This window comes from Seriola lalandi, unplaced genomic scaffold (assembly GCF_002814215.2).
Source record: "Seriola lalandi dorsalis isolate HSWRI2012SDOR001 ecotype SW California unplaced genomic scaffold, Sedor1 jcf7180002054748, whole genome shotgun sequence".
In the NCBI taxonomy this organism is placed as follows: Eukaryota; Metazoa; Chordata; class Actinopteri; order Carangiformes; family Carangidae; genus Seriola; species Seriola lalandi.
The window spans coordinates 1,366,649-1,388,012 of record NW_019525301.1 but is presented as its reverse complement, the minus strand read 5'-3'; the positions used below and the strand labels follow the sequence as shown (position 1 = coordinate 1,388,012).

The 21,364-nt window shown below is 40.3% G+C and overlaps 1 protein-coding gene across 1 annotated transcript in view; it reads left to right on the top strand.

Annotated features, from left to right (window-relative positions):
• The first annotated feature begins 14,107 nt into the window (after positions 1–14,107).
• The window catches only part of LOC111668613 (uncharacterized), an 88,831-nt gene continuing 81,574 nt past the window's right edge, over positions 14,108–21,364 (top strand). Inside the window, exon 1 of the mRNA XM_023424693.2 lies at positions 14,108–14,497. The gene's annotated coding sequence lies outside the window, so the exon portion shown is untranslated. The remainder of the gene's footprint in view (positions 14,498–21,364) is intronic.

The window sequence follows — 21,364 nt, the reverse complement described above, 5'->3', positions numbered from 1 at the left end:
CCAGGTCTTTGATGATTTAACACCAAAAAATACCAAAGGACAGTTTCAACATGAATAAATGGCTGTTGTATCTTTTTTGAGTTTTCATGTTTCAAATCTGTATTGAAGATTTCTTATCACTGAAAGGGAAAACTTGGAAAAGCACAATAGGTCCTTTTTAAGATTTATACTCCGGGTGACATGAACATCTCTATTAAATTTCATTGCAGTCCATCCAATTGTTGCTGAGACATTTCACAAAAAACTACAAAAGTCAACCTCATGTTGGCACTGGAGGAAAAGTCAAGTGATTCATCATAGTTCATGATCTGGGGACTGTGGACATCTGTACACAATTTCATGACAATTCATACAATAATTGTCGAGATATTTCAGTGTGGACCAAATTGATGGACCGACAGACTAGTGGGATTCCACAAGAAGACTTTCAGCGGATTGTCATATCAGTATTTCTTCCACATACACGCTGGGGTCATACGGGTGCTGGTTGGTTCATAAACCGTTTTTCCCATTTGACAGTTTTTCCTGCAAATGAGTCATTCAGGTGTGGGACTGGCTAGCTTCCCCTAATCATAAGAATCTGTAAATTCATCAGTCACAGTGCAATATAATTGATCTCAGATATATTGAAAACTGAGTATGTATCCGCATTTGTTTGGGTTCTGTTTACAGTGACAAATCCCATCATTACTGTAACAATTGTTACTCCTGACTATGACAACCATGAGCTGTCATCACTAGCTGCAGCATAATTTAAGGTTTTAATACAATTATGTTTATTCTTTGTTTTAAAGCATTTGAAAACGTAATATGGAAATATAGTTAATGTAAACATCCTCTTGTTTTTTTATGTGATGAAATGTTATTAAATATGTTCAGTAAAAAAAATGGAGATAGAACCCATTGGGCTGCAACAAACTTTCACTTTAGTTGTGCTTATATATAACACAGATGCTTCTACTGAGAGTTTAATGCACATATGTGAATCATATATTTAAAATGCGTGTTGCTCTGTATTGAATATGCTCTTGCACCATGTAGGTCAGTTAATATTTTATCACTTGCTGTACTTGCTATCGTGTCACATTAGCATGAAACTAAGACAAATTTTCTGTTCATGTTTTTCTCTCAGCAGTGGCTGTAAATCAGAATTAACTAAAAGTGAGTAGATCTGAGTTTCATTAGTTTAAGACGTCATCACACGCTGTATGAATCAAATGGAAATTTCAGTTGTTGATGAGCTAAATAAGAGCTTACTACTTCCAAACACTCAGACATTAGTGAAGGATGCAGCAGGACGGCAAATAGTGGAATCAGAAAAGTAACTTTCCAGAATCATAAAAGAGCCTGAGCTTTGTATTGACAGGCTTCCTCCCACTGAGGTTGTAAACCGGTCAGTGTATCAGCCAGGGGAGAAGTGCCATGAATATCAATCAGCCAGCTCTGGGCCAGCAGAGTAATAGCTGACCACTCACAGAGAGACAGAACGAAAGAGAGACTGGTGGGGGGTGGATTGATTAAAAAAAAAAAAAAAAAAAAATCGCAAGCAGTTTGCAGTTACCCTGCCCTGTGGAGAATTGACTAACTTTCAAATTTGATTGTTGGGCATATAAACTTTTACAAAGACCTATAAACAGTTATGCAGACATCAATTAACATGGATTTTCTGGAAAACTGTTGTAAATAATATTTTCATTTTTAATCCATGATGTGGTTATGGGGGTTTTAAATTGTGTCGCTTTAGTTAATCTTGCAGAGCGTGCTGGTGTTTGTTGGGACAGAGGGCCTCAGTAAGAGCTGAATGTGTCTGTGTCTCTATCTGTGCAACATAATGGGCCCCATGAGATGTAAATAGGGAATAAAATGTAAATAGTGCAAATAGTGTTTCTTTCTGACACTTACACTATGTAACTTTAGAAGTAGAAATAATACTTTCAAAAAGTTAAGTTCATGAGAAATAGTTTCCACACCAGTACATTCAGGGGTTTTGCAGATATCCTCACTTAGTCTGGTATGACTGATAGCTTATGGTGACTGAGGTTAGCTGATGTTAATCAACTGGCGTGGTGGTGGCGGCGCGATTGCATATAAAGTCAATGACACAACACCACATGCTGAAAATGCTTCAATTTGAGCAACTAAATTGTTGTTATCCTGAGCCTGTATCGCTCCAATTCATAAATATGCAAAGATGAGGAAAATAACAGAAATGAAAAACAAACTCCTGTTGAGTTAGGGGACAATTTAACAATTAACAGTTATTTTGGCCATTTGAGGGCAATGAAAACAAGTTGTGAAAATTACCTAAAAATGCCTGTAATGTTACTAAACTCTGTATCAGGGTGGAAAAATGTGCCATATTCAGTTACACTCCTAGATCTGAAATATCCAAAGTATTTGACAAATAAAATGTCTTAGTTAAAGCTGCATTACTTGAATTTTTTGGCCACCTGGAGACCGTGAAGCAAAATTAACCATCACAACACTGACCTTCTCACCTTCAAATTTCACATGGCCAACATGTCAGCAAACAGTTGCCTATTTACAAACCCAGCAGATATGAGCGACATTAGCATATTGTTATATCTGGCTCTTTAGCTGCTATGCTCCAGGCTAACTCTGTCTGTCTTTGGCCTTTGTGTGATAATTATCTGAGGGATTTGTTATTAACCCCTCTATTAATATAAAAATATAGATAATAACAGCTTTAAAGTCTGAGCTGTCACACAAACACACACACATTGTTGGCTAACGTCTGTACATTTGTTACAATGGGTTTTGGGGTGAATTACTTTGCACTGTAAAAACACTTTAGTGGTAAAAATCTATACATGAATGTTCTTGAATTGGTTACATTTGATCAAAGATATATATTATTTAATGATAACAAGTGATCAGTAACTCATAAATAAGCATTTAGCTTAATGCCTAATTTGTACATGGTTGCTAAGATACCTTTCAAAGTGTAGAAGTTACAGTGATAAAGTTTAAAACGTTAACTTATTCATTCTTTGACAGGGCTGCTAAAAGCAAAGTAATGTTTGCATGTGAGATGTTGTCAGATATTGTGTTCACTGAGCCCTGCTGGAGTCTGTGCTGACCTGAGCTGTGTCGGTGCAGCGGAGATGAGGGAGCCTCAGATCAATGCTTCAGTGTGTTAGGCATAAAAGGAGCAATGTGCCCCAGAGAGAAGGGCTGTCTGTGACCCAGCGCCATGCAGCTGTGGGACCCGGGCACCCATCCATGCCTTCTGCTCCATACACTGTTAGTCCTCCCTCTATGGCCAAAACACTACAAGCTGTAAAATTATTTCCATAGATGACTACACTGGAAATACATTTCCTACTGCAATGCAATGTCATATATCATTTTAAAATGTGTGAAAAATGTGCTTTAAAATCTAAGTCATTGTTAATAAAAGTGGTGATACAGATGATTTTTGGGAGGAGCGAATATACTTCAGAGAGTGAGAGAGCAAATGACATGTCTGCTCATGAGTAGGTGACTTTCTAACCGGTGTTTGACTTATGGAGCTCTGTTTCTACAAGGGCTGCTGCATGAACCCAGTGAAGCAGCATGCAGGAGGGGCAGGAGATGTACTTTTGTTTCCAGGGTTTTTGCAGTTGTTTCATCCATTTATCATGTGTTTCAAAGTTCAATGATCTCTGAAATCTGTTTTAGTTTTTGTAGAATGGGAGGCAGAGCAGGGGCTTCCCTGTGACCACAGGGCTTCATGCTCAATAGCACACACATTAAGGCCTTTTTAGTCCACTGTAAGACATGTATGGCTTTTGATCTTAGATATTAGATACTCTGCTATAACCCTATTTATCTCCTGGGGTGGGTAAATGGGGTGGAAACTTTTTTTTAAAGAATGCTGACACACTGATGTAAACAAAATATGTTCCTTATTTCCTAGTCTGAGATCAAATTTATCCTCTCTATGTCAGCCTAAGCCTTTCTGCTATCCCAGTGAAGGAAAAATGTTACAGGATACTGTGACTTGCTTGCACCTCATTACTGGTGAGCTGATGACTTTCCAGTTTGTAATAATGTGTGTTTGGTTGTGTATAAAGGTATATAGGTAAGCCTTGTATAGATGCTGAGTGCACTGACTCATTACACTCATTATGACTCCACCACTGAGACTAGTTTTAGATTATTAACCATTTGTGTGAAAATTTGTCAAGATTCATTATTGCTGAGTGATGCCTTGAGTAGTGGCTAAAAAGTATTTTGTGTGGGCACAGTGAGCTTGACCTTTGTCCTTTGACCACCAAAATCTAATCAGTTCATTCTTGAGCCAAATGTATTGCTGTCTATCTCTTCAACCAAATCAGACACATTTAGGCTGATTTGTCTGATCTCTTTTGATAAAAACTTGTAATATTCAGCCTGAGCCTCCCCTGGTGAGGCCCGCCTTCCACTTTGAAAACCTCTGCATTAGAGAATACTTCAAACCAAACTTAAAGCTGCACCACCACCTTTATGTAATTCAAATGTAATGTTAAAAGGATCATTAATAATTATGAACCCACAGAGAATTATCAAACCACTAGCACAACCCCTTAGTCTTAGCATCTTTTAGCTCACTGTTTAGGCCCACAAACTGATGTTGACAGTGGAAAAAAGTCCAGTATACACTGTTTGCTTTGTACCCAACTGCAGAAAGACAAAGTTAGAAACTAGTTGAGGAGCATATAGAGCATAAAGTGAATAATGGATCTACATTTGACATTTGAGACACGACTCCAAATGAATACTTATGTTGTTAAAACAAAAACAAAATAACAGTGAATCTATGGTAACATCTACATTACCACATACCTAAACTACAATAATGTCAGCTTTAAGTATTTTGAAAAGTGAAAATAGTGAATGGAGTATAAACAAATGCTACTGTGAGGCCCTCATCACAAGAGGGAATAGAATTGGTTTTCAGGTAATGAAATGACTCTTCCCTTCACAGTCTGTGCCTGACAATGACTCAAATGAGAACACTGCTTATAAACTTTAAATCAGGATAATTATGACATTTATTACATTCAAAATAACCACTGAGTTCCTGATATGAGTCAGCATCTGTGGGAGAAAATACAAAGAGCGGAAGCACTTAGAAAGACACGTAGTTCATTTGAGCTGGTGTGCAGCAGGGTGTGTGCACACTTATCGGGGACGGAGCTGCTTTTGAGGTTTTTGCCAATAGATGAATCATCAGACCATTCATTTTCATCCATCAGCCACTCAGTACACACAGGGTAGACAGTATCCTCAAGTGTATAAGCTGAACAGAAAGCATTTACCCATTAAAACACACAGTTTCTCAGCACAGAGTGCAGCTCATTGTTCTTTCATATTATACAATATCTTTGTTTTTGTCTGTTTTCATTTCAAATATGTTTTCTAAAGATGATGATGATGTTGATGTATTTGAAATGTTCCTTTTCAAAGAACTAATTATATTTTGGTTGTCAGCAAATAACTTTGACTTGATAATTCAGACTTATTAGGTAAAATGGTTTCAGGCATTATTAATATTTTCATTGTACCATTGTAATGTAATGTAATGTAACATTTAAACTTACTTAAAGAGTACAGTAAATCATTTAGTTTTACGCAATTAAGTGACTGTATTCATTGTTTAGATATTAATGGCACCTTATCAGCTCCAGCAGTGATCATATGTGGCGTTCCACAGGGATCAGTTTTAAGACCCTTGCTCTTCCTTATATATATAAATTATATGAGATCTGCAGTTGACTGTAACACAGACTTTTTTTCTGTATGCAGACCATTCAACTTTGTCAGTGAGAAAACATGCTTAAGTACATATAGCGGACAACACAGTCTAACTACATCTGGGTGAATCTATTTAATCTGCCTCAAATAGTAAACTTTCTCAAACCAGATTTCTTAATTTCACCTGTGATGGAGTTACAAGAAAATGCTACACCCCACTAACCTAAAAAATGGAAGCAAGCACATTCCTCAAAAATCCAATCAGTTCAAAAGCAGAAAAGGTAGAACACCATCAAAGAAAAAAATAATTTTTTATTAGAATATCATGGCTGACACATTTCAGTCATAGGCCTTTATCAGAGAATGGAAAGTGTTAACAATAAGGCCATTACATACAAGATAATCAAGGCAACAACCTGAACCAACACAGCTGTGCAGCAGACCACTCCCAAAATCAACTAGAAAGACAAGAACAAGTGCAAGTGCAATCTCGTATAGAAAACAGAAATACAAGAGTAGAAACACTGCATCATTTATCCAAACATTGTTATAGGAAAGGCTTAAAAGTAGTGTGATCATGAAGGCTGTCAATCCAAAACACCTCTCCTTGGGAAAGTTATTTTGGAATATCAGATGGCCAATGAGGTTTATTTTACAGCCAGTGAGATGAAGGGTGGATGGTGGGCCTCTGTATAATGCTTGGCCATTGCTTGGTCCACATTTCCTGTTTGATAGCTCTATCAGTTTTCCCATGTAGGCCTTACTGCAAGGGCAAACCGCATGTAGACTATATTTGTGGAGTTACAATTTATGAACTGGCCAATAGAAAACTTTTTACCAGCTAATGGATGTTTACAGCTCCTGCACTTGTAGGTTTTATTACCTTGCTCACAATGCTCACAACTGAAGTTGCCTTTCAAAGAAGTAAGCCAATTTGAATGGTAAGGCTTGTGGAAAGATTTATCCAAATGGTCTTTGAGGGAGGGTGATCTTCTACAAGAGAACAGAGGAGGATATTTAGGGCTCTCCTTGGCACAAACTCAACAATGTGCATGTACTTCAGGAACCTACTTAGGTGGTAAAACAATCGTAAAAAAAACAATCGTAAAACAATCGTAAAAAAGAGGTTTGATGATACTGGAGACCAGCTAGGTATAATACTAGTCATTGTCAAAATTAATAGATATGGCACCTTTGGAGATTTGGAATCTATTACAATTTTAAAAAACAATCTTAATAAAAACTTTATTTAATTAAACGGAAAGAGGAGAGATGACTGAAATGTTAAGCTGATTTTGGTTTCTCTGCTTTTCTTGCAGACCTTCCCCTATCTGTGATAAATTTGATTCTACAAAGATCCTCTTTTGGTGACTCATAATGTCCCTTGATAGTTAAGATGTCGTTCTAGTCAGTGTCAGTAGGCAGTTGTTGTTGTTATTGTTGTGATGACCAGATGTGGGCAGGGGTCGCGAGGTTCAGGATGCCACGACTGGTTTCCTGTACAGCTGCATGGTAGCTGCGCTGCCATCTGCAGTCAGTAGAGCTGTCTAGACACACATGCATGGTGGGGCTTGACAGGCTGGTTCCCTCCTGACCCCTGGTGCTGCACAGATATGTGCAGGGTAAGGCTGCAGATGGCACAGGAATAAAAATGCAGACAATTCTGCCACCAAAATAAATAGGGAATGTCAGTGTTGTCCAGTTAATTGAGCAAAGATGAAAGATGCTCCAGTGGTTACAAGGCATGCCAAGGTTGGATGTTCATTTCTTTAAAAATTACACGGAATTTCAAAACATTCTAGGTATGTCTAAAAATGTCAGGAAGGTAATTTTTTTATTATCTATCAAACACAGAAGGTTTGCTGTGCAGTGTTATTTTTCTTCCTTTGAAGGGCTCAAAAGCCTCATTTGTTTTCATGTCATGCCATCAATCATTCTTGTCAAAGTATGGGTGTCACCTTCATTTGTCGGATGTCCGAAACCCCAACAAGCATAAAAGCATCCACAAAATAATTCTTGACAAATAAAAACAATTTGTTGACCCTTAATCCCATTCATAGCCTTTTTGTTTTTCCTCCATTTTCATCTCGCAGAGATTGCACTTGAAATTCAATCTTTTAAGTTTGTATTTTAGCCAAAGTTACCTCCTACTGCCGCAGAAAAGGTCATATGGTGGAACAAATGAAGAGAAGGAAATAGCTGTGTCCTGGCCAACAGATAGCAGGGGGGCACGGTGGGGAGAAAGGATCAGACAGGGAAGAGACAGGATGCTGCAGCTCTCCTCTGAGTCTTTTCAAAAACACTGTAAATCACTTGGACGGGCTCACTTTATCATTTCACGCCAGACTTTGTCACGTAGGGAGGAAAATTGTTTCGGATGTGACTGTTTTGCATAAACAGATGGGCTAAGTGCTAAATGGTATAAGTGAGAATAATAGAAAAAAATGGGATATTTTCCCAGGTGCTGCGCAAAACTCAGCTCTTTTATGGGTATTCTGCACAACTAAATAGTTATTGAGCAAATGGAGTTAATACATTGTAGAGGTGATGCTATTCTAGGGAGACATGGCGGCTCAGTGGGACGTGCACAGCAAGATAGGACCCAGATTTAATTCCTGGCCTGTGTGAGCAGTACACCTAATTAAAAGCAAATAATGTTTTCCTTCCAGGACAATGAAAAGTGGTAACTTTGGGAAACAGCAAAATTTGAGTGCTTATCCATATATTTACATTATCTTAACTTGCCTTCATCAGATGGTCATAAAAACAGACAGAAGACCCAAGAGAGATCAACGAGAGAGCAAAGATCCCAGCCTGGCTTCACTAGGCTCCAGATATGGTGTCTCAAAGTGTTCAATATTAAATAAAGACATTATGAAATATGTGCATTATGCATTATATAAAATGTATAAATTAACCAACAATAAAATAATTGTTAAAACTCTGAAATGTTATTTCATCATTGATTTCCAACTAACTGCTTGACAACTAATTATCCTGAAATTGAAGTAGAAAAGTTTTATAAGACCTAGAAACCTTTTCTGTCCCAACAAAGTACCTGATTTCACATATAAAATAGAACTAAAAAGTATATTTTTATGAAATTGATCCTCTTAGCCAGTCAAAACTTCTATAATTTACTGTATACACTTTTAGTTTGCCAACCACCTTACAGTTAATTTCGAGTTCAGACTGTGTTTTAGACACTGAAGTCAGACTCAAGACTCTGCAGTGCCCTTCAGTATGAATGTGAGCATCTGTCTTTTTGTGTTCGTCATGAGGTAGACTACGTGTCTCGCTGCCTTCCACCCAGTTCTTGCTAGGGTAGAAAACTGTGTAGGTGGGAAAGGATAAGAAGTGAATGAAATAATTATGATGCTCTGTCCCATTTAATAACATCACTGGAAGCAGCACATCTCGAAAAACATGCAGCATCATTGCTTCACACCGAGTATGCACGCTGTCTTTGATTAGCAACCTGCAGTTAATAGCACTTGCCAGTAGAATTATAAAAAGCCCGTCTGAAGGATCTCCCATAGATTTCCTATCAGCTCTGATTTTGGGAAACACAGGCCCAAGCTGCCCTGGAGCTGAGCTGAGAGAGATGGATTAAATGTGTAATAACAGGGTAGATGAGGTGTAACCAGGATTTGAGTGGTTTCAGCTGTTTTTATTGTCCGCAGTGCGTCCACTGTCCGGCCAAGTGAGTGTTTGCCTGAAGCCAATGAAATCCTGCTTCAACAGAGGCATAAACAGACAACTAGTTTATACTACACTGTCATTATATAAATGCCGTAGATATGTGTGTTTTTGCCCACTGCTGATCATCATTTCTATGGGTTTCAGGGGTGTTTTAGTGTTTCATCGCAGCTTAAATTGACTGGAACAGACTGAAAATCTGCATTTCACTGCTCTCTGTGGTTACAATGCTGTTTCATCTGTGACCTCTAGGTAGGGTCAGAGGTGTGCTGTGTTACACCTTTAACCAGAACCAACAGTGAGAGGTTAAAACAGGTGAGTGGTTGAGAAGATACACTAGAGCTCAGCAAAAAAATACATTTTCAGGAGGTGCTAATTTGCTCTTCGAAGTCTTAAAATACTTCTGAACTTCAGACTTTAAAGCCACTAAGAGTCAAATTTGAAATTTTGCAACTTGGAGCCACCCTGTGGTAGAAAAGAAGGTACAGTGGCAACAACATTGATCTGACCTACATTAGGTACACTGAGATGAATGGGCTGACAACAACAAATAGACTGCACCGGGAATTTCACCAGGATTGTCAATTGTCAATTGTCAAAATACTTTATTTGCGTTTGCAAACACACTTGCAACAATTAATTCACACACATAAAAACAAAATACAATAATGTAAGAAAAGAGCTGAAACACACAGGGGTTAATGATAGTGGCCAATCTGTAGCTGGCAAACAATATCCAACACCAAGAGGGCATATTATTTCAAAAGGTATGAAAAGTGCATTTATTAATTAATACACGAGGTAAACTGAACATTTCATTGACTGTACACATATCAAATGGCTCCCTTTTAGTTGTTTTACAGGCAAAGGTGCATTCCTGATGGTATTAGTGAATGAGTTTGTTTGAATTAATTTGAATCACATAAAAACACATAGTAACTTGGGACTAGATCACAGTAAGCATTCACTAAGCATTTTTTTTATTTAGCACTAAGTGTTGTTATGTAACAGTCTATGGTAACAGTAAATGTCAAGATGTGGACATGGAGCTATACAGTTGAATAATTTAATATTTGTGAAATATTTTGCTAATATTATGCAGTATTCAAGGAGAGAGAACATTTTGACAGCTCCTTCATGCATCCTTTACTCCTCCAAGAGAAATTTGAGTTGCAGGACTGAGTCATGTCTCTGTGCGGTTTGTATAATTAAATTGTGACCAGAGGACTGGCACACAGCACAGACTTCTTTATATTTTGATGTCTGATTGTCCATGACTATGCATTATTACTGTGCTTCATGCATTTATTTAACATCCATGTGTTTGTCTGCTTCACTTTCCTCCAAAGCCTTGTCATCATGTCCCATCATAAGTCACCTGTGCTGTTGTTTCCTGCAGAACACGACAGAGATGCTTCATTATTGAATAGACTGACTTTGAAGTAGTTATTATTGATTTGTAATCAATATTAAAAAGAGCATACATAACGATAGATCAATGGGTGAATAAAATATTTTCATTGCTGTTGGATTGTAAAGTATGATGCATTTTGCACACTGACCCTGTCAACTTAAACAAATAGCCAGAGCAAAACAGGAATGTGTCCACTAAACACACTTTTGAATTCTTACTTATATGTCCTTGAGGCAGAAATGTTATCAGCAGCAGATATGTCAAACACCAAGTGAAACACAAGTGGCCCTTGACATCCATAAAGCAGAGACCTCAGAATTTTTCCATATACAGTATTTTTTCAAAAGTGCAACACCTTTATGTCTCACGGACTACAACGATATGATGAAATGACGCCCAAACATTTCTCTGTACAACTCGCTCAGAAAAAGACTTAATGATGAAACCCTGAGGGGCACATGTACAGATGGGTTGCAAATTAAAGGAGAAACCTGAACAAATGTGTGGAGAAACACAACGACGCAGATGCTTCAAAACAGAGCACCAGAGTTCACTGAGTGGGTGTTCAGTGGGGTTGACTGTAGGCCTTCAGAATGTTGTGTTTTTCTTTAATTTGTCACCCATCTATATATTTGAAATCATAGAGAGCCACAAATATAAGATGTTTACCCCCGAGTTCCTCCCTCCTCCTGTGGAGTGATTACAGTATTTCTGTGCATGATACCAAAATTCAGTCAGTTACATGACTTGTTTGTTAGTCAGTAGAGCTGCCACACATCACATATTCTGTATTTAACGATTGAAAACATCATAGACCTTATAGTTTAACAAGCCATCATCAGCTAGCTTAGCCACAGCCCTAAGCAAGTCCTCCAGCTGCAGAGTTCACACACCCTCCAACTCTAAACAAAACCACCTCATTACTGAATGAACCCAGTGGCTTACGTTCCTAATAATATAGCAGTTACCGGGAGCAACATTTCTCCTGTTGTGGTGAAGGCTAACTGCCTGCGCACACCTTCAGACCTTGTACTAACATAAGCGAACATGTTTCGCACCAGTGTCTCCAATGAACGCTGAGAGAACTCAATGTCAACCATCCATCAAACTCCCGCTAAGACAAAAAGGCCGACCCCCAAACTGTGGAAATTCAAATTGTACTCCCTCCAGTCACTTCTCATGACCAGAAAAAGTAATCACATTACAGTAACATAATGAGTCAGCCTGATACATTACAACCCAACACTGGTGGTACGTTTATTAAACCTGCAACAAATGACTTTTTGGCCACTGTAACTAAGCTGTACACACAAAGAAATATCATCTTTTCCTTTAAACTGATACAGTGAATGTGTTAGCAAAAAGTTGATAATGCACATCCTGTAGCAAAAGACATTAGCAACATTCCCACAGATACAAAAATGGCTGAGGGGAAGAGCCCCTCTCACATAGGCCTCAAGTGGACATGATGTCCATTGTTAAAGTGAAAATTTTTTTTATAGTTGCTTTAAACACATGCATTTAGGGATAAGTAAAGCACAAAACTGAAATAATGAAGGTCTTAACACTAGATTTTGACACAAGAGCCGAGATAAGATTCAGTAACAGAACTGCACTGATTTTACACATGAAAGTCCGGTTATAGGTCTTGGGGAGAACTACAGTATGTGTAAAAGAAAAGTTGTATAAAGCCTTTTGTGGCTCCAGAGGGAACATGAAATCAGAGTAATGTCCTGATGTGTTGTCACTTGAGTCAGCTGCAAGTCTGAAAATGAAAAAGATCTGGGGGTGTGGAGTAAGAAAGAAGTGAGTTCTGCTACTGTAGCTTGCTTCTCATCTCTGCTTGAAGACAGTGGCTCAAAGCTACATTAGCTGCTACCTCCATAACACACCCAAGTCTCCTATAAGTTGAATTTGTAATGTAGGTGCAAGGTTTAGACAGATTTTTGATTCTACTAAAATCATGAGTCTGACAAGGTTATAAGAGTGCAATGCTGCATCAGTGGAGTGAGTCTTTTAAAGGTCCATATTTTGTCATATTCTGTTTTCTGGGTGACTGAATAAAATTATAGCAGATTTCAGGTAAACACTCAGAGAGACCCAATCCTGCAAGGCTGGATGGTGGGTCCAGGTTGGTCATGCTGGGGGCATGGCTGAGGTTGTTGACTGTGTAGTTGTGACATTGCAAAGTTCCAGAAGTCCTGACGGCTGGTTTTGCTCAGTCTCTGAATACAGGCTGTGTGCATTTCTCCGTGGACTGAGGCTTTGATACCTTCACCGTATTAATATAGAACCTAGACCTGCTTTATAATCAAACAACAAATGGAAATCTACCTTTATACTATAGGCCTATTGGACCTTTAAGGACAATCATTACACCAGATATCGTCCTAAATGTAATTAAATTAATACAAATCAGTAACCCGGGGCTTTTGTGACCCCTGGACTTCTGGTTATAGGCTACAGATAAAATGACATTGTCCTATAGCCTAGTGCTTACAGTGTGAGCGGGTGGTGACCTTGTATGTTTGTACAGAGGCTTAGAGCAAATTAGTTCTGCTGTAATATTCATACTATCCCAATGAACACATTACAGAATTATAACCCTGCTTTTGTAAGGGCCTGACAGCGATTAATCAAATCAGCAACAGAAACCCCTGATCGGTGATTAATTACATCAAACTCAGCTTGCCTTTCAAAAATAATACCTTGTTAATTTAGCAGGCACAATAGGGATCTGATACCTCCGCATTATTGCTTTTCACGTTCGAGTTCCCTTTTCTTTTTTTTTTGTTTTGTTTACAACAGTGGGTGGTTCCGGGGGGGCGCTGCCCTTTGTGCTAATAAAATCCCATCATCTCTGTGTACTAAGGTGAGGGAGTTGAGGCTGCGCGTTATTAGCAATGGACTATACAGTAAGTGATGAAATCAAAGAGATTGTGGTGCCATCCTGACGACACTGGAAGAAATAACAGCAACTCCTCTGATGTAGTTGCTGGGGTCTGTAAATATTTCATTAAAAGCAGATAGAGAGAGAGAGAGAGAGAGAGAGAGAGAAAGAGAGAGAGAGAGAGAGAGAGAGAGAGAGAGAGAGAGAGAGAATTTGCGTAAAAATGAACCATCTCCACTTACTCACTATAACAACCCAAACACATTGTAGGCGGGTTTCTATCCCATGTTGTTGCCTTGTTTCATGACAGAAGTCTCTGACACGTGGATGACTGCAGCTGCTTATGTCACCTTGTTGGCATGTCCCGCATGTTTATTTAGATCTGACTACTTGTTGACATAGAGAGACGTTTTTTGTTTTGTTTTTTTTTGTTTTTTTCCAGGACTGACACAAGCGCTGTTTGGCTTTACGCATTCCCCCTGAACACACGGGCTTGTGTGCGTGCGTGTGCGCGTGTGTATTTGCGTGTGTGTCTTCCTCCCTCCTGCCTCCCTGCATCTGACAGTGTCCCTCCCTCTTTCTCTCTCCTCCTCCTCCCTCTCTCATTAGGCTTCTCACCGGCAAAACACCGACACACTCCCTTTCCCTTAAACCCGGGGAATAAACACGGAGCGGCGGCAGGAGCAGGACTGACCTCCCCCCTCCCCGGTGCGCGCCATCCATGGTCCTCCTCTGGATGTCTGTCTGACAGGAGGGTATGTTGAAATATTCGTATTTTCCTCCCCCGCTAGTTTGCTTATGTCGGTTCAAGCGCTGTCTTGAGGTTGTGGCAAACGATTTGTTGAATGTCGAGCTCTAACGCCTCCGAGATCTTTCCCGCTTTGTCCTTATTTTTTTATTTTATTTATTTATTTTTTTTTACACATAATTCCTCAAGGATCGCGGCGCTTTGTTATATTCTCTTTGTGCTTTTAGCTGCTGCAATGAGAAGGCATGTATTCAAGCTGCAGCTGTCCAATACACCATCATTTTGTAACGCGCATGGACTTTGCCCACTTGCTTGCCGTCCTCTACCGGGGGGATGAATAATATTATGGGACTGAAGCAGAGGAAGGAGCAAGTTGCAGCGTCGTTTTCCGCCCACTGGCTCAGTCAGCTGTTCACATCAGATCTGCAAATCTTACAACCAGGCAGTAAACCCCCCCCCCCCGGTGCTCCTTCATGATGTTCTCACAACCTACAGCACCGGCCTTCACTTTGACTCTGGGTTTCCCACGTCCTTCAGAGTTGTACTTGGCTTCTTCTTCAGCTGGAATCAGCTGTTGTATGTTTGTTTCAATTTGTGTCTCAGCCTGTCAGGGAGAACTGGATCTGCTATTGGCTCAGTCACTGTATTCTCCCAACACACCCATCCAGTAATTATGCAACAGCAAACACTGACAGATGCACATACACACACGGAGTGACTTACACAATGTTGCCATTGTCACACCCTCTCTCTCATCAACACCTCTGGCTTGCCCACACAAAGTGGTTTGAGTTTTGCTTTTAAAACATACAAGTGGATTTGTTGTTTGTATATTTTTGCACCGTTTTTTTTTTAAATCTCACAATGAATGAATCAGTCAGTGATGTGTAAATATTGTAAAATACAGACTTCAGCTCTTTGCTGTGCAGACATTTGCAGCACATTGCCTGTTTTTGCCTGCATGCTCAGACATGTCCATGTATGGAAATGGCCTCACCTTTGGCCCCCCTGGCTTTCACCGGTTTTGTGGAATTACATACAGTACTGAAGAGGAATGTTTCAGCAATGCAGGATGCTTTAGGACTGTTCTCTGTGGTTGAATTCCTACCTTAAATGTCTATGGTTTTGAATGTAGAAAGGTCCTATGAAGTGTCTTCTGATTGACCCTTAAGAGAGCTTATTATATCACATTTCTTATTGTATTGGTTTGTCATGTCCTACCCCCTCTGCAGCGTTCTGGCCTGCTCCCTATTGCTGTACAGGTGGGCTTGTGATACTTGGTCACACTCCTCCTGCGGGCCGCGCACACTGTCAGCCTCGGGCTGGCAGACCTGCTGTCACACAGCGTCCATGTTGTTGACGTCGGACACGCTTCTGTGCCTGCTGCGTTAGCCTCGCCGAGTCAGCCTGCCAGCCAGCCTTCCTCTGAGTATCACCTGATGCTTCTGCTCCCTCCTAACTGCCAGGGAGCCGTTACCTCACCTCAGCACCAGCGTCAGTTTCTGCACTGTTTGTCAGTGTTTCCACATGAATTTGTGATCATATCAAGTTCAGACACATTGAAGTGACTCAAACTCAAAGATTCTGAACGGCTTTATCTTCTTTTTCACTGTGGTGTATATGTATACACAAAGTCTCGCTACTCGTGTGTTTGTGCATGAGTTCAGATGCCCAAGGGTGCTGCTGGGATTTCACAGCCCAGCATGCTGCCTGCCACCATTTGCAATTCAAATGAGCTTGTATGAGGCATCCAGTGAGGCTGAGCAGCCCTCCTCTCCTCTGTGTGTCTCATTGGAGGCAATGATTTCTTGCACTTGTAAGTTAACTCAACCATTTCTTATTGACTCCTCCACTGGAAAAAGGGAGCACTTAGTGGTTTATCTGTATGAAATGGTACCATAGAAGAAGAATATTTTCAGTTGGTCATTTTAGTCATAGTTTATTTTGTATATACAGTAGCTCTTGGCACAAACAAGGAGTGCTGTATAAAAATGTGGCGTCACTCTGATGTTGCCAAGGCATGCAACAGGTACTGTGTGTGTGTGTGTTTGTGTGAATTTGTGTGTGTGTGTGCGTGTTTGTCCTGCGCTTGGCTGTCATTGCTGCTTTCCCAGCTGAATGTTCTTTGACCCGCCATGTTTTTGTAGCTTGGTGAGTGTGGTCACGTCCCTTCCTGCCTGCTGAACTCCAGTGACCAATCACAGACGCATAAAGAAACACACGCACACAAACACACACACACACACACACACACACACACACACACACACACACACACACACAGAAATTTGTACTTCTATACTTATGAGGACCTCCATTGACACAATGCGTTCCATATCTCCTATAACCCCAGGGCTTAACACAGTTTTAACATTTAACATTGCGTGTTTATGTAGTTATATAAACTGGTAATGGCAGTTCATTTCCTGTGTAAATTCCAATTGAATGCCCAAACACAATGGATGCACAGGAAACAACACATGCATGCTCTATATGTGATACATGAGACAAAAGCTGGTGCATGTCTGTATTTCACATATTGAAGAAGACAGCATTCAGCCACCATAATGGATGACATGATGACTGTCCTGTTTGGTCTTCTGTATCAGAGAAATGCAACACAATGAACCCTCTGTACTCGTGTTTCTTTACCCCAGCCGCACATACATGTGCCGCTCTATTAAAACACACTTACTGTTACCACCAGTAACCACAGGTCTTGCCAGATTAACTAAGACTGAAATCTTAAAGGGCTACTCCAGTAACTTACTGCTGCACAACCCTAAAGTTGAGAGAATTATAAGAGACGGATTAAAATATGAAAAAGATGGTCAAAACCAGTTAAATGTCCTAATTTTTCAATTCCCCAAGTTTATAGATCAGGTTTTCTGTGTCATATTTATAGTCTTAATCCTGCAACGTTGGACGGTGGGTCCAGACGGGCGGGGCTTGGGGCATGGCTGTGGTGACTGCTTTGTTGTGACATCACAAAGTTACAGAAGTCCTGACGGCTTGTTTTAAGCCTCAGTTTCTGGATACAGGCTGTGTGCATTTCTCTGTGGACTGAGCGCTTTGATACTGATACTACTCATGTAACAATACGAGACCTTTCAGGATTGTAACTTTAACCCTTAAACCAACACTAAAATTAGTCCTTGTAACGAGTCTGAAATGTCGAGAGGTTTTTGGGACAAGTTGGTGAAGAAAAACAGATTTTACCTGTGTTGGAATGATTATTTACAGCTTTCCTTATGCAAATCAAAGATTGTTTACAAACCATGTAACTAATACTCGATACCTGATAACTCACAAGAAGCACTGTGTTATTGATTGTTGGCTGATACAGCTGTAATTGCAGTATGACAGCGGTACAATGCACTGCAGCTTTGTGTTTGTTTGCCCAACAAACAGAGACCTAATCTTATTCTGTTTTACATGCTCTTTTATCAAGCTTTGTTTGGAATAACCAAAAGAGGATAACACAACATTACAACAGCTCAGTCCCACAACAGTTCTCACAGTGGCTGTGTGCTTTTGTTTTATGGGAATTGAATTAAGCCTCATCAGGATGCTGCAGCCACTGCAGTCCTGCCAAAATCTTGTTATGGTGCAGACTTGAGCATCGTATTGCTTCGCTGCGTGATCTTTAATGGTGTGTCCAGTGGTTAGGTCCACAGTTATACGCTCCTTCTTACTCCTCCTATTGGGGGTCTCTTCCCAAACCAGTTGCAATCCTGTTGCTGTCTGTGTGATCAGGGCTTTATTTTTAGCTTTGGTTTTTTACTCACCCAGCTTTGTGCGATTTATTGCCTTCCTCAGATTGCATCATTCTGCCTGCACTCGGGTATGAGAAGAGAGAAGGAGAAGCTATTTCATACCACGAGACAGTTTTATTTCACCATTTTATTCCCCCACCTTCAGTCATATAGCTCTTCACAGTTGATGGGAAGCATCACTTTGTCCTTCTGAAGGGGAGGCAGAGAGCTTTACCCTGAGCAGCAGCTCAGCAGCCTGCCTCAGCCTGATGATTACAGTGAGTCAGCAGGTTCTCCTTCTTTTTTTTTTCTACCCCCCCCCCTTTTTGCATACCTACACTCGTTTCCCTCATTCCTTCCCTCTCGACTTCTTCTGCCGTCTTTGAACAAATCCCTTGCCTCTCAAGGATGAGACTCATCATGTTGTTGTCTGGCTTTGATCTGGTGCAACGATACCCATCATGCTGCTCGTTTTTTTTTATTTTTTTTTTTATTTTGCCTCCCCGCAGTAAAGAAGAATTTACATTTCAGGCAAAGTCGGTTCACGTGGGGAAAGGGAACAGTTGCCACTTCTTCCCAGCCTGTTTATTCTGCCTTCATCATGCCATGAAAATTTTTTTTTTTCTCCGGCTATTTTGGCCTCTCCCAAAAACCCAAGCCAGCAGCTATTGTTTTCTTTTGGCCACTCCACACTTAGCAATCATTAATTAGAGTCTCTGCATTCAACAGTTGTGGAGGAAGGCTAATTCCATTGCTGGTCTGTGTCCATTTCCCCGATGATTAGAGTGTGCGACAGGCTGAGTCGCTCACATTTTAGAAAGCTGGCGAATTGAGGAAAAATACGTACTGAGGTCGATCTTAGTGCAAATGATTTATAAATACATAAAACAAGACCTAAAAAGAGGATTAGGGGAGATTACAGTTGCAAAAAAGTACAAATTCACAACAATACCATGCCTAACTGCTGCAGAGTAAATTCCTGAGTTGATTTGTACAAAATCATTTTCGATGAAGTTGCATGTTGAAGCTGAAGTGAAACTGAATTTGGCCTTTCAGGATGATGGTCCCTTGGTAACTGTTGTGTGATTAAAAATGGTTGCTGCTGCTGCTGTGTGGTTAATGAGATATGCAGCTCCACTGAGGAAGGTGGGTAGACTCTTGACCTCTACATGATATTTCAGCGGTAATTAGACTGAGAGATGATTGTTCACCAAATGGCCGGTGGAGCAGGTGGCTGTAGTCTGCACGCGGGCTGTGGCTGGTTGGCTGCTTGTTGGAGAGAAATGCATTTGTTGAGGGGGTTGTGATCAGTTGTTTGTTGCAGCGGTCTGTGGAGGAGCACAATCTACTCCAAGTTCCTTTTGGGCCTGTCATGTGGCGTCTAAACTGGTCAGACAGGTTGGAAGGCAGATCCAGGCACAGCCGCAGTCATTGCGCCACACTGTACACTCATGCAAGGTGTGTGTGTTTACACTTCTGATTTATAATCTGTCGTAGCACGTGACACATCTTGTGTGTTTACTTTGTGGCTCATGCTTTTTGCTTTGTTGCACCAACTTGCTTGTTGCTGTGTTTGCAGCCTAGTGAAGAATCAACTGTACTGTACGCACACACACACGCACGCACACACGCACCCACGCACGCACACACACAGGCAATCTGGTCTGTGTGGCAAAACATTCTGCTTGTGTATACAATCATTCTTCCATTAAATCCCCATGAGAACATCATGTTATGAGAATCATCTGAGCTAAAGATCGAGTCTGTGTGGTTTCAGAATTCACAATGTTATTAGTCATGCTGACCATTTTGTACTTTAAAGGATCACACTGTACTTCATCACAGATGGACATGTCTGTGAAGACTCTCAGTCATCCAGGTCCTGGTGTCTCTTTGAGCTTTAAGAGAGCAGCTAGACTTGCTTGAGGGGCTTGAAGACGATTCACCTCTCATCCTTCAGTTCTGAAGGAGCCTTTTGGATGAGAAGTGAAACGGCTAATAAATGGGCTCCTGGTGAGATTTATTTTTTTGCCAAGGAACTTTCACTGAAAACATTAAACTTCAACCAACATGGTCCTTACAGTGCTCAGAAAAATCAAAAAGACACTTCCAGGACAACTGGGAAAACTGTCTGCTCATGGAGACGTGAAAAAAATTCTATCGAAGGCTGTGATCAGTAGTTTTAGCAACAATTATAGTGTGTTGACAATGTACAAGGTCACATGCTGCTAAACCTTAAACTTAGTTTAGACAGATAGCCCATCACAGTGAATATGTCGGCTTATTGCTGTTAGTTTATGGTTGCAGAAGTTGTCAAAGTATGGCTGGTAGGGCCGGGCAATTAACTGCTCCCTTGCTCATGATAGTTAATTTGATTAATACTGTGTACATTCATGAGCTGTCCCCTCAACGAAATACTACCTCGTCTTCAGTCAACGTTAGTCTGTGTTCACTCAAAGTGAAGCTGGCGACGTAGGCTACATCCACACTAATATGTTTTAGTTTCGAAATGCATCACCTTCGCTAAGTTAATGTGTTTTCACTCCTTGTTGGAGCTTCTAAAACAGGGACTTCTGGAAATGCTGCCTGATCCGTTTAACTGTGAAAGCTGTGGAGTTGCGCTGTAGTCTGGACGGGCAGTAATGGAGGCCTTTGGAAACGATGATGCAGACACCTGCCTCACCTCTTGAATGAGTCTTATCGGTCACGACTATCAAACAAACTGGTGTGGGTTTTTTGATTGGTTCTATATGCCGCTGCAGTTCACTTGCCCAATAGTCTTGAATTTTGTGGTGCATTCATGTGCTGTTTGGAACCTCCGACATTAGAAACTTCATTGTCAGCTGCAAAAAAGAGACGTATTTGAGTTTTAAAACTCACATTTATGTGTTTTATGACCCCAATATTTACGGGTCTTGGATTTTATTTTCTGATAACGCATATGCATTCACAATAGTAAAAACACTTACAATACAATCGAGAGTATCGTTAGTAAAGTACACGTTTTTTTTTTTATGCTTTTACGTCATGAGAATTAGTTCCTATTTTTAACTATGGTTATAGTAATTAAAATGTACAGTACATCCATCATAGCTGAATAAACTGCATACTCTGTTCTT